We start from the raw sequence: 14,953 nt of genomic DNA on the forward strand, positions 1-14,953 counted from the left end.
TGGGTTCAGACCATTTACGACAATTGAATTGAGTACAATTGAATTCGACGTTTGAATCGGGCCTTACTTTGCCTTGAACATACAATCAAAAAGGGCGTATACAATCAACGCAAAGAAACGTATCAACGCAAAGAAACTAAATGCAGCGCCTCGAAGCGCGGGAAAAACGCGCGCACTGAAGTTACATTGGTTTTGGCGCGATATTTTTAAGGCAATCGCTGGATGAGCAACTGTTTTTACTGTCCCCTTTCACATCGTGATCTACCTCAAAATTTATTCATAAGATTCCAAGCATGCTAAGTTGACGATTTTTTTATCTTAGATAAAAGATATGAATGTCTTGATGTTGTAGGCAGCAGCGAGGCTCTGATACTCCTTTCACGTACACACAGTCAACCACCGTGATACATATAGCAGCTCGTAACCAGTCGACCTCATCCCCTGAAGAAGACCAGGGCCAGGTTGTTCAAAAGCCGATTAACGCTAATCCCAGATTAAAAATTAACCAAGGAGTTCATTCTCTATTCCCAAATGCCGTTCAACGCTGATGTTCGGCAAAACTTTACATTAGAAGAAGTAAATCTTGCAAAACAAAATTAAACGAATGAAACTTTCACCAAAAAGTTGAAAACATGAAACAAAAGTTTACACTAATCCTGGATTAAGTTAATCGACTTTCGAACGACCGGGCCCAGCAGTATAAAGCGGTCGAAACATTGCAATCTGCAACGTAAGTGACGACATCGTGAGACAAGCGATTATCATCATGTTGCTTTTCTTATTTTACTTTTCTCCACTGGATTGAAAAAATAGTTTGAGTCAGCTGGATCACCATTGCTTACAACCGAAACGTATCAACCACTCTTCGTTTATGGCTTCTTGTTCCAAACTTCGGGAAAGCTTCATTTAAATGACATCAGATTTGATACGGCATTAATAAAATCGCTCCAAGATTAAATGTAACTATAGTTTGCGGCTTCTCTACAAAGAAGCCGCTTCACTTCTACTGAAAAGCCTGGAGACTGGTTTGCTTCTTGTGTTTAAGACATACGATATTGGTTTCCTTTGCTGTAACTTTTATAAGTCGCTTCAGGTAAGTAGTGCAAACCTGCAGGGCAAAAATAAAGATTTTTTTTACAAAAAAAATGTTTTGTTTTTTGCAGAGAGGTCAGTCATTCATTGAAAAGATATTGGCATTTGTGCGTTGAAATGCAGTCGTGGTGTTGGGCACTGTATTAGGAAGTGGGAATTAGTTATTAAAAGAACTATAGAAATTCAACGTTGACTTACAGAGCTGAAGTATAAAACACCGCAACAGTCCATTGGAAACTTCCGAAGGCATTTGTGCGTGCTTTGGAAACAAAAAAGGTTATCCATTGTAAATAACAAATATAATGAAGCAAGGATAAAAGGTTCAATTCTTGGGTGGATTCGTGCAAAAAATAATCATTTACGTATAGTTTTGTAGGGACCTTAGATCCACGACAAACGCTTATTTTGAAATTGGTGCATATTCTCGCGGGCGTTGTCTTCAAAACTGGCTGCAACGTAAAATGAGCAAATTTCGTGTTCTAGAGAGATTTCTCTTCGTTTGACCACTGTTCCACTCAGTTTAGTTTGTTGACAATTTAGCTGGTTGATAGAAATTAAAAGAAATTGTCTTTAGAGACCTTAAACACTATGTAACAGCGGAATCAACGATAACGCAACCAGACGAACGCTTAGCGAAACAATGGCTCTGCGCATGCTTTTGTACATTTCTCTCCCGTTCTTCCAGTCCGCAACGTGAAGTGGACGAATCTCAAGTTCTATGGACACGTGAGTACACAACGGCGAAGTTTGGTTTTCTCGCTAAATTTAAACACCTAACCTACTAATTCAGGTAGTAAGGAGACTGGCTGGTTCGTACAAGTTCAACAAACTGGAACAATTACGAAATGGTTTGAAATGCGTAAACTTCTAATTTTCCATAGACCCTTTGCATAAATGGCGCCCAAGTTTGAGTAACAATACTGTATACATCCTTAGCCTCGTGTTTATGTTTCAAGACAAAGGATTTTTCTCATGAATGTGAGGCTAAGGATGTATCAAGTATTGTTATTCAAATTTGGGCGCCATTTATGCAAAGGGTCTATGATTGTCTCTAATCACGCTAAACGTGACCTTCCATTTCTTAAGCCGAAGCTTTTAAAGCGCTTATTTGGTATCCTATGTTAGCGCCTAGTTTTTCAGGCTAAGTAGTTGTGTTCCGTATTCCGTTGGCTTTCCCTTGTTCTTGGCATAACCTTCCGAACTTGTTGTCTGCTTTTTGATCCCTAAGAATGCTAATATATTCGATTGTTTGCCAAGATGTTTTGTCTGTGCTCCTTTGGTGAATTTTGCCTCATTCCCGTGTGCCCCAAAGCCCGAAGTCAGGAAGCCGCCCAAGTGAAAAGAGATTAAATTTCAGTCACAAACGACAGATAACTTGAAGGTATTATATAAGTTCAGTAACAAAGCAGCTTTTTCCTTATCTTTACATTCTTTTAACGTTTTAGTTTTATCGTGTTAACCGACTTCAATAGTTTTCATGAATCAATCACATTTATATGTGCTCACATTCAATAAAAGCAGTTTTAGTTACCGTGGGAACTGGACATGGACGCAAAAGGTTGACTATTCTCGCATTCATTGCTGTTCTATCACGCTTGATCGACAAAATCTATTTCAAAGGAGGCTTATGTTGCTAGCTCTTAGAGTAGACGATGGTCACTTGAGAGATGCTTTTTGTGAGAACGCAGTAATTCGAAGAATGGAAGTGGTGTGTGTGTGTGTTGGGATGTCTGTGCGAGCTTTTCCGATTACACTTCCAGCGAAAATAAAAAGAGACATGTATGTCGTATGTCCGACATGACAGTATCAAGCCAAGAGCGTTGTGATAATTACCATATCTGACTACCATGAAAACGACACTCAAGCGAATTTTAAACGTGGTCTGCCACAGGCATCCGACGTAAAAAGAGAATGCTTTGTTACAAACCTGAGGAAATCTTACAATGGTCTTTACAATACCCCGTCTGTTTTGTGGTAATGTTATGTTTCTCGCAAACACTGCTTGCTGAGTTGGCTGTCCCATTTGACATACATTGACAGCTTGCTGTTACGGTTCCGCCGACGTCAGAACAAGCCGCAGAGCAGTCATCTGGCCGGACAGTCCAAGTCCACTTAATGCAGGATGCTGAAACGGTAAAGATCAGAAACAAGTTTAAACCAGTTATATCCTGGCATTCTTGTACGGAACTTTGTTTACCTTCAGAAGAGATCCACCTGACGCCCTCCCTGCTAAATTGTCACAGTATGCTTAATAGCCTAAATGAACTTCGCAGAGTTTGTCTTATTTCACCGCTAAGGGTCGCCCCATGTAAAGGAATCCAGGTGACCCTTGGATTCCAGATCCGAGCCCATGGAATTCCGGATCCCGAATAATGGATCCCGATACCGAGTCGTGGATTCCGGATTCCAAACTTACGGAATAGGTCCATCGAAATCCGTAGATTCTGGATTCCATGCAATAGATTGTGGATTCCACGATCAGGATTCCGGATTGCAAAGCCTCACATTTGCCGAATTCCGGATTCCCTCACATCCGGCGATAAAGTTGTCGTTTAGGGGCATTTGCAGCTCTTGCAGCAGTTCTTGTAAGCCTGCTTTTTTTGCTTGTAATTGAACTTGAAAGAGTTGGGTAACGACAAGATCTCGACAGGAGTGTTTTACTGGAAAATACACCACTCATAAAATTCATGCAAAACTACATCCGGGACCCGAGTGGCGTAACTGGTGAGAGATGACGTCATTTTTCGCTTTTGTATACAGTCATTGAAAAATTTCTGTGAAGTTATCTGAAGCTGACGTAAAATTCTTCTCTGAGGATCAAGAAAATGATAACTCGAAGAAAACTTCATGTGACTTTAGATTTGGATCAGAATAGCGGTGAGTTTGAACAAAAACAGTTCAAAAGACGGCGACCTTCGGCTTCGGGCTTACTTTTTAGAGAATAAAATGTGTTGAAACTTTGAATAAAGTCGTGGGGTTTTTTTTGTTTTTGTTTTTTTTTTGTCTCACTATAATAAAAAAGAAAATTACACGGTGGCTTGAAGATATGAAGTTTATTTTCTCGTGTTAAAAACAATATTTTTTTGCACGAGCGCAGCGAGTGAGTAAAAATATTGTTTGAAATAACCGTTGCTGAAATAAAAATCATATCTTCGCGTCGCCGTGTAATAGGGACTAACATTTACGACACGGTCGTCAGCGAGAACGCCACAAAACAAGAATATCATTGGTTAAAAGAGAAAAAAGAATCGTACTGCACGTATGGCACGCATTTCATCACATATGCCTGCTGCACTCTGTACAACGACGTGAAATCACCAAGTTTGAGGTTTTAACGCGACAACGCGAGAGTACAAGTACAAACCTATAATTCTATATTTATTCAAAAACCGCTCGTACCAATTTAATTTTAGGATCATCTCCGCTAACATTAAGCGAAAGTTATATTTTGAGGTGCCGTTTTCGTCGAGTTGCCGCCGTCATAGATCTAAAGTCCCTATATATTATTTTGTATGTAAAACGACGGTCACTCAGAACTATTCAGTCTCAAATCAAGATGACCATCGCTAGCTCTGAATGATACTTGCTGTGTCTAATTAAGGGATAGATTCTGACCTGTAGTAGTCCTGTTTTCAGGAATTGATTGCGTCACGGACGGTGGCATGGAGGGCAAGTATCCCTGGCTAGCCGAAGTCGATGATGATGTTGTTGGAATTGGCGAAGCACCAGTCGTAAATGATGCGCCTTTGTTGGTTTGATGTGAAGACAGCGATGGTTTGTTTGAGCTGACAGTATCAGACTGACTTTGAGTTTCTGTGCTGGAAGTTGAGATAGACGTTGCTTGTTTGGTTTGAGAGGTCTTCGAGGCAGGTTGGAAGGTGGTTGTAGTTATTGATGATGATGAACTTGAAACAGTAGTTATTGATGATGATGAACTTGAAACAGTAGTTACATTTGAAGATTTCACCGCTACAACTATAAACGCAGTGAAGAAAAATCCTCGGTCCATATTGGTAACAAAGACCTACGTGGCAAATACAACAAATACAGAATTTTAATTTTTTTTGAAGGCTCTCTATACGTGTCAGTTTAAAAGTAGATTATGCATAACAAGTGACCAAGCACTGTGTAGTATAAACGCCTACTTAGAAGAAAAAAATACTTTTAGAAGCTCCTTTGTTGAAATGGTTTATGTCAAGAAGATGCCTCCATGAATATGTTTCTGAGGATTTGTCGCAGTTATTTGTGCAAATGTTTAGAGTTAAACAGTGTTACATGTCATTCAGCTAGCGCACATCACTTAACATAATGCGAGAAAAATGATGAACATTACCTCAAAACGAGCAAGACGATGAGAAAAATAATATCTATGTACGCGACAAGTGGTAACTCAAATCATTTGCATTAACCTATTTCCCTTTTAATTCATGTAAGCTGCAAGCACAGAGATCAAGTATTCCACGAAATGAGTAATTCAGCCCGAATGAGTAATGAGTGATTCAGCCCGGAACGAGGCAGTGTGGCCCAGTGGTTATAGGACAATTGCCTTGATATCCGGAGTTCCTGGGTTCAAGACTCGTTCTGACCGCTCGTTGAATTTGTTGCTGGTAGTCCCTGGTTCAATTTCTCGGCTGCACTTGCCTCTGTCCAGTTGGGATTCTTAACAGTTCTTTTTGTGTTCTGCCTTTTCGTTCGCCCTGAAAGCCTCGATGGGCAGCGGTGAATTAAGTATGTATTGTACTGTCATGTTTTCTTTTCGTGATAGATTATTTGGTTTAAGTCTAAAGAACAAAATGTTGGCGTTGACATATTCCCTTCTCAGCTCTAATATGATCCGTCAATGTCGACAATTAATTGATCGACTGCTTTTTCTATGCATAAATTATATTAAGTTTGAGAACAGAATGGGACGGGGGGGAGTGGGGATGGGGAATGGAAAGCCAAAATTCTGGCCTCTATGCTTGCAAAAACTTTTCCTTTAACGTCCTCTTTTACAGTGCAACGCGCCTTACCGTGGCCACCCAACAAACATTCACAATTAACAATTATGTGTAAATAAGTCAACTAAACAATCCAAGCAACCGTGTTCTACTTACAACTGTGCGAACTTTGCAAGGAGGTGTGACTGTCAATCAAATTCACACATCCTGATTGGCGGACAATTTGTAAAAAACTTTGTTAGGTGGCCACGGTAAGGCGCGTCACACTGTAAAATATCTTTTCTTTTTCACGCCTATGACAAACGTGAAATCAAAGTGGAAGTGTCACTTAAGTCAATACAAAAAATTACCCTGCGAGAATAATGCCTTCAACAAAGCAAACAAGGGAACAGAATGGGTTATGAAAGCGGCGAATAAACTTCTTTATTGCTAGTCGTTGAGCAGTATCTTCGTTAGAAGCGATAATCTGAATTTTCAGAGGATGTTTTAAAACTATTTTTCAAGATTTCTTGAAGACAAATTAGGTGAACTTTGAAATTCACTGTGAATTGACGTCGTCATTTGTTCAGCACTACCATTAGTGTCATCATTATTATTCTGCTCCTTTTAAATTTTTTCGAGAGTGAAATATCCGCTCGCAGAGACAACTTTCGCTATCGAGCAGCTGCCTATTTAATCGAGCCCTTTCCTTCATTCGCCAAAAATCCTCGCGTAAGACCAACCCTAACCCTGACAAGGCGTTAGACAACCCGCGAGACAAGAAAAATCACCTGAAAATTAAAGGCTCTCATTTATAGGCTGGGCGGCAATACTTGAAAGTCGCATAATGATCATATGGCTTGATGTATTTCAGAGAATATGGTCTGGTTCCGAGTTTGGATCTGAATTTTTGCTCAGACACTGCTTAGGTATCCTTTCTTTATCTCGTAGAGACCGGCCAACACTAATACAAACGGCATTTTTGGACAATAAAAGGCCGCCCGCATATTCGAGACAAGGTTCGAAACTCGGTAACATTTTAGCAGTACTAGAAAAAGACTAAGTATTACAAAGACCTATGTTGGAAATGCAACAAATACAAAATTTTAATTTTTTTTGAAGGCTTTCTATACTTGTCAGTTTAAAAGTAGATTATGTATAACAAGTGCCAAGCACTGTGTAGTATAGAAGCCTACTTAGAAGAAGAAATACTTTTAGAGGCTCCTTTGTTGAAATGGTCTATGTCAAGAAGATGCCTCCTTAAATATGTTTCTGAGCATTTGCCGCAGCCATTTGTGCAGATGTTTAGAGTTAAACAGTGTTACATGTCATTCAGCTAGCGCACATAACTTTTAAAATATGCTAGGAAAATGATCTACATTACCTTTTAATCTGAGTCTAGCAGCGTCAAAACGAGGAAGACGGTGAGAAAAATAATATCTATGTAAGCGACAAGAGGTAACTCAAATCATTTGCATTAACCTATTTCCTTTTAATTTATGTATGCTGCAAGCACAGAGATCAAGTATTCCACGAAATGAATAATTCAGCCCGAATGAGTAATGAGTTAAAGGAGAATTGCCTTGATATCCGTAGTGTCGTTCTGACCACTCGTTGAATTTGTTCCTGGTAGTCCCTGGTTCAACTTCTCGGCTGCACTTGCCTCTGGCCAGTTGGGAATCTTAACAGTTGTTTTTGTGTTCTGCCGTTTCGTTCATTGCGTTTCATGAGCCCTGAAAGCCTCTATGGGCAGCGGTGAATTAAGTATGTATTGTACTGTCATGTTTTCTTTTCGTGATAGACTATTTGGTTTAAATCTAAAGACAAAATATTGGCGTTGACATATTCCTTTCTCAGCTCTAATATGATTTGTTCTTGTTGACAATTAATTGATCGACTGCTTTTTCTATGCATAAATTATATTAAGTTTAAGAACAGAATGGGACGGGGAGGAGAGGAGAGATGAGGAATGGAAAGCCAAAAGTATTGACGGACATGTTATTTCTCTTTATGGCCTCTATGCTTGCAAAAAGCTTTTTCTTTAACGTCCTCTTTTACTGTGCAACGCGCCTTACCGTGGCCACCCAACAAACTTTCACATTTAACAATTATGTGTAAATACGTCAACTCAACAATCCATGCAACGGTGTTCTACTTACAACTGTGCGAACTTTGCAAGGAGGTGTGACTGTCAATCAAATTCACACATCCTGATTGGCGGACAATTTGTAAAAAACTTTGTTAAGTGGCAGCCAAAGCGGAAGTGTCACTTAAGTCAATACAAAAAAATACCCTGGGAGAATAATGCCTTCTACAAAGCAAACAACGGAAGAGAATGCATGGGTTATGAAAGCGGCGAATAAACTTCTTTATTACTTGTCGTTGAGCAGTATCTTTGTTAGAAGTGATAATCTGAATTTTCAGAGGATGTTTTAAAACTATTTTTCAAGATTTCTTGAAGACAAATTAGGTGAACTTTGAAATTTACTGTGAATTGACGTCTTCATTTGTTTAGCACTACCATTAGTGTCATCATGATTATTCTGCTCCTTTTAAATTTTTTCGAGAGTGAAATATCCGCTCGCAGAGACAACTTTCGCTATCGAGCAGCTGCCTATTTAATCGAACCCTTTCCGTAATTCGCGAAAAATCCTCGCGTAAGACCAACCCTAACCCTGACAAGGCGTTAGACAACCCGCGAGGCAAGAAAAATCACCTCAAAATTAAACGCTCTCATTTATAGGCTGGGCGGCAATACTTGAAAGTCGCGTAATGATCATTTAGCTTGATGTATTTCAGAGAATATGGTCTGGTTCCGAGTTTGGATCTGAATTTTTGCTTAGCCACTGCTTAGGTATCCTTTCTTTATCTCGTAGGAGACCGGCCAACAAAATGACATTTTTGGACAATAAAAGCCCGCCTGCATATTCGAGACAAGGTTCTTAACTCGGTAACATTTCAGCAGTACTAGAAAAAGACTAACTATTTTACTCTTTCTCCGGCTTCCATTCTTATCCGATATTCAGTTGTCATATTATGCGTCATCGTACAGACTTCAGTGAATCATGAATTACATGTTCTTGCTCACACTTTTCACGTTGTCCGTACTCTCTTTGCCAAGTCCTTTATCATAATACAGAAACAGGTTTATCAAATGAGTTGCTATGGTAATTTTTGTTGACACCGTGAAGAAATTTCCAGTGTTAACCCTTCGTCAGAGCGGCCAGTCCTTCGTCCATGATATTTCATAGTCATGCATTTTCAAAGCCCCTTTTCTAAATAGTCCCCATTCAAATAAGAAAACAACGGACGCGCCCACGTCGATCGAAAAAACCACCGTGATTGAGCCATGTCCTGATTCTTCACTTTAACTCTGTGATCCTTTAATAACACAAAACAAGAAAACTATCCTAACATATTGCGCCCGGTCCTTGATTTGACAGCGCGCAATGATTGAATAAATATACAACCGATATCTGCCTTAGTTCAGGACACAGGTAGGACAATTTCATGTTGCCTTCTGTAATGGATAGTCTTGTTTTCGCCTAGAGAGTTTTAAAACAGTGAATGCGGGAAATTTATTTTCAGACAGGGTTGCTGTCCTATTATTAATGAACGAAAACTCCCGGTTTCTAAGGTCTAGGTCTCGAGTCCAAAGCCTCATCGATACCCGAGGTTGTTGCGCTTCTATACAAAATTTAATAAACTCACCATAAAGCCAAAAGATTGTTTATAGCCCAGAGGAAAAACGTCAATAGTGTCTCTCAGTGGACGGTCCTACGAAACTAGACTAAAAAGAAACTTTGCTTGTCAACTCAGATTGGAAAATACCCGAGTGGCAATTTTGCTAGCCTTCCACGCAGACACTTAAGCCGCTGTTAAACTTTGAAACTTTAAGCTGAAATTTGTGTGTAACGGCGCTGCGAAACAAATTTCACGAGGCATTGCACCGTGTAACATGGTCGGTTTCGTAAAACTTTTTGAACATTCGTTGCCAGACAAGTTTCACGAAAAGTAGAACCCCTTTCTACTACTGCGACGGTCGCAGCAATCGCAGTGGTGATAAAAATAGGAGTTTTACTGTTTAACACCGATTCGTGAAACTGGTTTCGCTCGGTCTTGTTACACTTCGCTGTAGTAAGCCAACCAGAAATTGGCTAAGGCTATGTAAACAACATTTTGAGACAAGTTTCAACGTTCCCGAACGAGTTTCGACCTTTTTATGTTACACAGTGCAACGCCTGCTGAAACTTTTTTTGCAGCGCTGTTGCAACATTTACAGAATTTAAAATTTTTTTTTGAAGTCTCTCTATACTTTTCAGTTTAAAAGTAGATTATGCATAACAAGTGCCAAGCACTTTGTAGTATAGAAGCCTACTTAGAAGAAGAAATACTTTTAGGGGCTCCTTTGTTGAAATGGTCTATGTCAAGAAGATGCCTCCGTAAATATATTTCTGAGGATTTGCCGCAGCCATTTGTGCAGATGTTTAGAGTTAAACAGTGTTACATGTCATTCAGCTAGCGCACATAACTTTTAAAATATGCTAGGAAAATGATCTACATTAGCTTTTAATCTGAGTCTAGCAGCGTCAAAACGAGGAAGACGGTGAGAAAAATAATATCTATGTACGCGACAAGAGCTAACTCAAATCATTTGCATTAACCTATTTCCCTTTTAATTCATGTAAGCTGCAAGCACAGAGATCAAGTATTCCACGAAATGAGTAATTCAGCCCGAATGAGTAATGAGTGATTCAGCCCGGAACGAGGCAGTGTGGCCCAGTGGTTATAGGACAATTGCCTTGATATCCGGAGTTCCTGGGTTCAAGACTCGTTCTGACCACTTGTTGAATTTGGGATTCTAAACAGTTCTTGTTGTGTTCTCCCGTTTCGTTCATTGTGTTTCATGAGCCCTGAAAGCATCTATGGGCAGCGGTGAATTAAGTATGTATTGTACTGTCATGTTTTCTTTTCGTGATAGATTATTTGGTTTAAATCTAAATAAAAATGGTTGGGTTTGACATATTCCCTTCTCAGCTATATTTTTATCCTTCTTTGTTGACTATTAATTGATCGACTTCTTTTTCTATGCATAAATTATTTTCAGTTTAAGAACAGAATGGGGGGGGGGGGGGGGAGAGGGGAGGGGAAATGGAAAGCCAAAAGTATTGACGGACATGTTATTTCTCTTTATGTCCTCTATGCTTGCAAAAGCTTTTCCTTTAACGTCCTCTTTTACAGTGCAACGCGCCTTACCGTGGCCACCCAACAAACTTTCACATTTAACAATTATGTGTAAATACGTCAACTCAACAATCCATGCAACGGTGTTCTACTTACAACTGTGCGAACTTTGCAAGGAGGTGTGACTGTCAATCAAATTCACACATCCTGATTGGCGGACAATTTGTAAAAAACTTTGTTAGGTGGCCACGGTAAGGCGCGTCACACTGTAAAATATCTTTTCTTTTTCACGCCTATGACAAACGTGAAATCAAAGCGGAAGTGTCACTTAAGTCAATACAAAAAATTACCCTGCGAGAAGAATGCCTTCTACAAAGCAAACAAGGGAACACAATGGGTTATGAAAGCGGCGAATAAACTTCTTTATTGCTAGTCGTTGAGCAGTATCTTCGTTAGAAGCGATAATCTGAATTTTCAGAGGATGTTTTAAAACTATTTTTCAAGATTTCTTGAAAACGAATTAGTCTGAACTTTGAAATTCACTGTGAATTGACGTCGTCATTTGTTCAGCACTATCATTAGTGTCATCATTATTATTCTGCTCCTTTTAATTTTTTTCGAGAGTGAAATATCCGCTCGCAGAGACAACTTTCGCTATCGAGCAGCTGCCTATTTAATCGAGCCCTTTCCTTCATTCGCCAAAAATCCTCGCGTAAGACCAACCCTAACCCTGACAAGGCGTTAGACAACCCGCGAGACAAGAAAAATCACCTGAAAATTAAAGGCTCTCATTTATAGGCTGGGCGGCAATACTTGAAAGTCGCATAATGATCATTTAGCTTGATGTATTTCAGAGAATATGGTCTGGTTCCGAGTTTGGATCTGAATTTTTGCTCAGACACTGCTTCGGTATCCTTTCTTTATCTCGTAGGAGACCGGCCAACACTAATATAAACGCCATTTTTGCACAATAAAAGGCCAGCATATTTGAGACAAGGTTCTTAACTGGGTAACATTTCAGCAGTACTAGAAAAAGACTAACTATTTTACTCTTTCTCCGGCTTCCATTCTTATCCGATATTCAGTTGTCATATCATGCGTCATCGTACAGACTTGAATCATGAATTACATGTTCTTGCTCACACTTTTCACGTTGTCCGTACTCTCTTTGCCAAGTCCTTTATCATAATACAGAAACAAGTTTATCAAATGAGTTGCTATGGTAAATTTTGTTGACCACCGTGAAGAAATTTCGAGTGTTAACCCTTCGTCAGAGCGGCCAGTCCTTCGTCCATGATATTTCACTATCATGCATTTTCAAAGCCCCTTTTCTAAATAGTCCCCATTCAAATAAGAAAACAACGGACGCGCCCACGTCGATCGAAAAAACCACCGTGATTGAGCCATGTCCTGATTCTTCACTTTAACTCTGTGATCCTTTAATAACACAAAACAAGAAAACTATCCTAACATATTGCGCCCGGTCCTTGATTTGACAGCGCGCAATGATTGAATAAATATACAACCGATATCTGCCTTAGTTCAGGACACAGGTAGGACAGTTTCATGTTGCCTTCTGTAAACGATAGTCTTGTTTTCGCTTAGAGAGTTTTAAAACAGTGAATGCGGGAAATTTATTTTCAGACAGGGTTGCTGTCCTATTATTAATGAACGAAAACTCCCGGTTTCTAAGGTCTAGGTCTCGAGTCCAAAGCCTCATCGATACCCGAGGTTGTTGCAATTCTATACAAAATTTAATGGACTCACCATAAAGCCAAAAGATTGTTGATTGCCCAGAGGAAAAACGTCAATAGTGTCTCTCAGTGGACGGTCCTACGAAACTAGACTAAAAAGAAACTTTGCTTGTCAACTCAGATTGGAAAATACCCGAGTGGCAATTTTGCTAGCCTCCCACGCAGACACACGTCACGCGTCCCTTCCCACGAGCGTCTGTTGAAAGGAGCTGGAATTTACCCAGCCTCCCACGCAAACACTTAAGCCGCTGTTAAACTTTGAAACTTTAAGCTGAAATGTGTGTGTAACGGCGCTGCGAAACAAGTTTCACGAGGCATTGCACCGTGTAACATGGTCGGTTTCGTGAAACTTTTTAAACTTCCGTTGCGAGACAAGTTTCACAAAAAGTAGAACCCCTTTCTACTACTGCGACGGTCGCAGTAGTCGCAGTGGTGATAAAAACAGGAGTTTCACCGTGTAATTCCTCTTCGTGAAACTGGTTTCGCTCGGTCTTGTTACCCTACGCTGCGGAAGCCAGTAAGAAACCGGCTAAGGCCATGAAAACAACATTTCGAGACCAGTTTCAACGTTCCCGAACGCCGGAGTTTCGACGTTTTATGTTACACAGTACAACGCCTGCTTAAAATTTTTTTGCAGCGCTGTTGCACATAACTTTTCAGCTAAAAGTTTCAAAGTGTAAAAGCGGCTTTTCTTTAGGGCTTCATCAGGCGTTGCTTCCTCACGATTGTCTGCTGAAACTACCTTTGTTAAGGACGGTGCCTACTAATTCAAAGGTATTTTTGCTTGGTTTACTGAATATGCGGGAAAAGCAGATCTTAACAAGTGTTATTGAAATCCAAAAAGAAATTGGGGGTAATCTAGCATTTTTCGAAGATAATTAATCAACAATATTTGAAAAAGCTTTAAAATACAAAGCAATGTATGGCGTTCTTTTTCAAATTGAAGCTTAATTGTCTCTGAAAAAATGGGTGGTTACCTCCAATTTTCTTTTTGGATACCAAGAGCACTTTCTCCGCATAGTTTAAAACGGCGCAAAAATAAGCACCACCCAAAGGAAATCTGAGTATCTCGAGATGCGCAGAACGTATGCGCAATAGCGCAGTAACAGTGGTAGGCACCGTCCTTATCAAGAAATCACGTGCGGGTTATATAGGAACCAATCGGCGCTGTGTAGATTGCTCCCCTGGGAGCGTCAATGCATCAACTTCTTCTTTGGATGAATCATGAAAGAGACGAAGGGTGCTTTCCATTATGCCGGACCATCATCAGGTGGAACTAACCAAGGAGAAATGGAAGGACATTTTTCATCAAAAGTTGAACGTAATGGGATTTTTTCAAGCTTTCTTTTCGCTACTGTCCAAGTTGTGTTCATTGCGCTTGAAGGTAATGGTTCTCGTGGGGTTCAATAGGCAATTTTACACATGAGTTGTTTGCTCAGTGGCCTGGCCTATGAATGGCTGCGAGGCTGCCGGTGACCTTGTAACTGATACAGACCTCGCTGCTTTTATCATGTAAATCGTGTTGTTGTAATTCTCATTAGTCTACATAAACATTAGAAAAGCACGAAGCAGGGTCACCGGCAGCCTCGCTTCCATTCTTAGGCCACGTAACTTACAATCTCAGACAAAAATAAAGAGGACACTTCACGATGCGTAGCAGATTACTCCTTCCCCCTATTCAATAGGGAACTTAAGCAACGACGACGGCGACGGCACCGAGAACGTCATCTCAAAATATAAATTCGCGCCATTGTAATCACTTTGTAAACATGTCAACTCTTCTTATATGACAAGGGTGTGGTAGTTTCTCAAAAATGACACTGTTCGGAACGGCGCTTAATTTAGGGGAGAAAATGAAACTTTAGCGTCAAGTGCTGACGTTCTCCTTAAAACCTAAAATTTGACTATTTCACGTTGTTGTTTTGCTGACGACGGCAAAGAAATGGACAAAAGTGAAAAACGCACGTGCAGGGCGTGCAAAGCTATTGTTTTTGCCTACTAAAT

The 14,953-nt window shown here is 40.1% G+C and overlaps 1 long non-coding RNA gene across 1 annotated transcript; it reads right to left on the bottom strand.

Moving 5' to 3' along the window:
• Nucleotides 1–3,011: 3,011 nt before the first annotated feature.
• On the bottom strand, nt 3,012–13,118 carry LOC138059901 (uncharacterized). The gene is made up of 3 exons (XR_011134268.1): nt 12,963–13,118; nt 4,708–5,116; nt 3,012–3,217 (listed from the first exon to the last, which is right to left on the bottom strand). It is a non-coding gene; the product is annotated as an uncharacterized lncRNA (long non-coding RNA).
• Nucleotides 13,119–14,953: the final 1,835 nt, after the last annotated feature.

Source organism: Montipora capricornis, chromosome 8 (assembly GCF_036669925.1).
Source record: "Montipora capricornis isolate CH-2021 chromosome 8, ASM3666992v2, whole genome shotgun sequence".
In the NCBI taxonomy this organism is placed as follows: Eukaryota; Metazoa; Cnidaria; class Anthozoa; order Scleractinia; family Acroporidae; genus Montipora; species Montipora capricornis.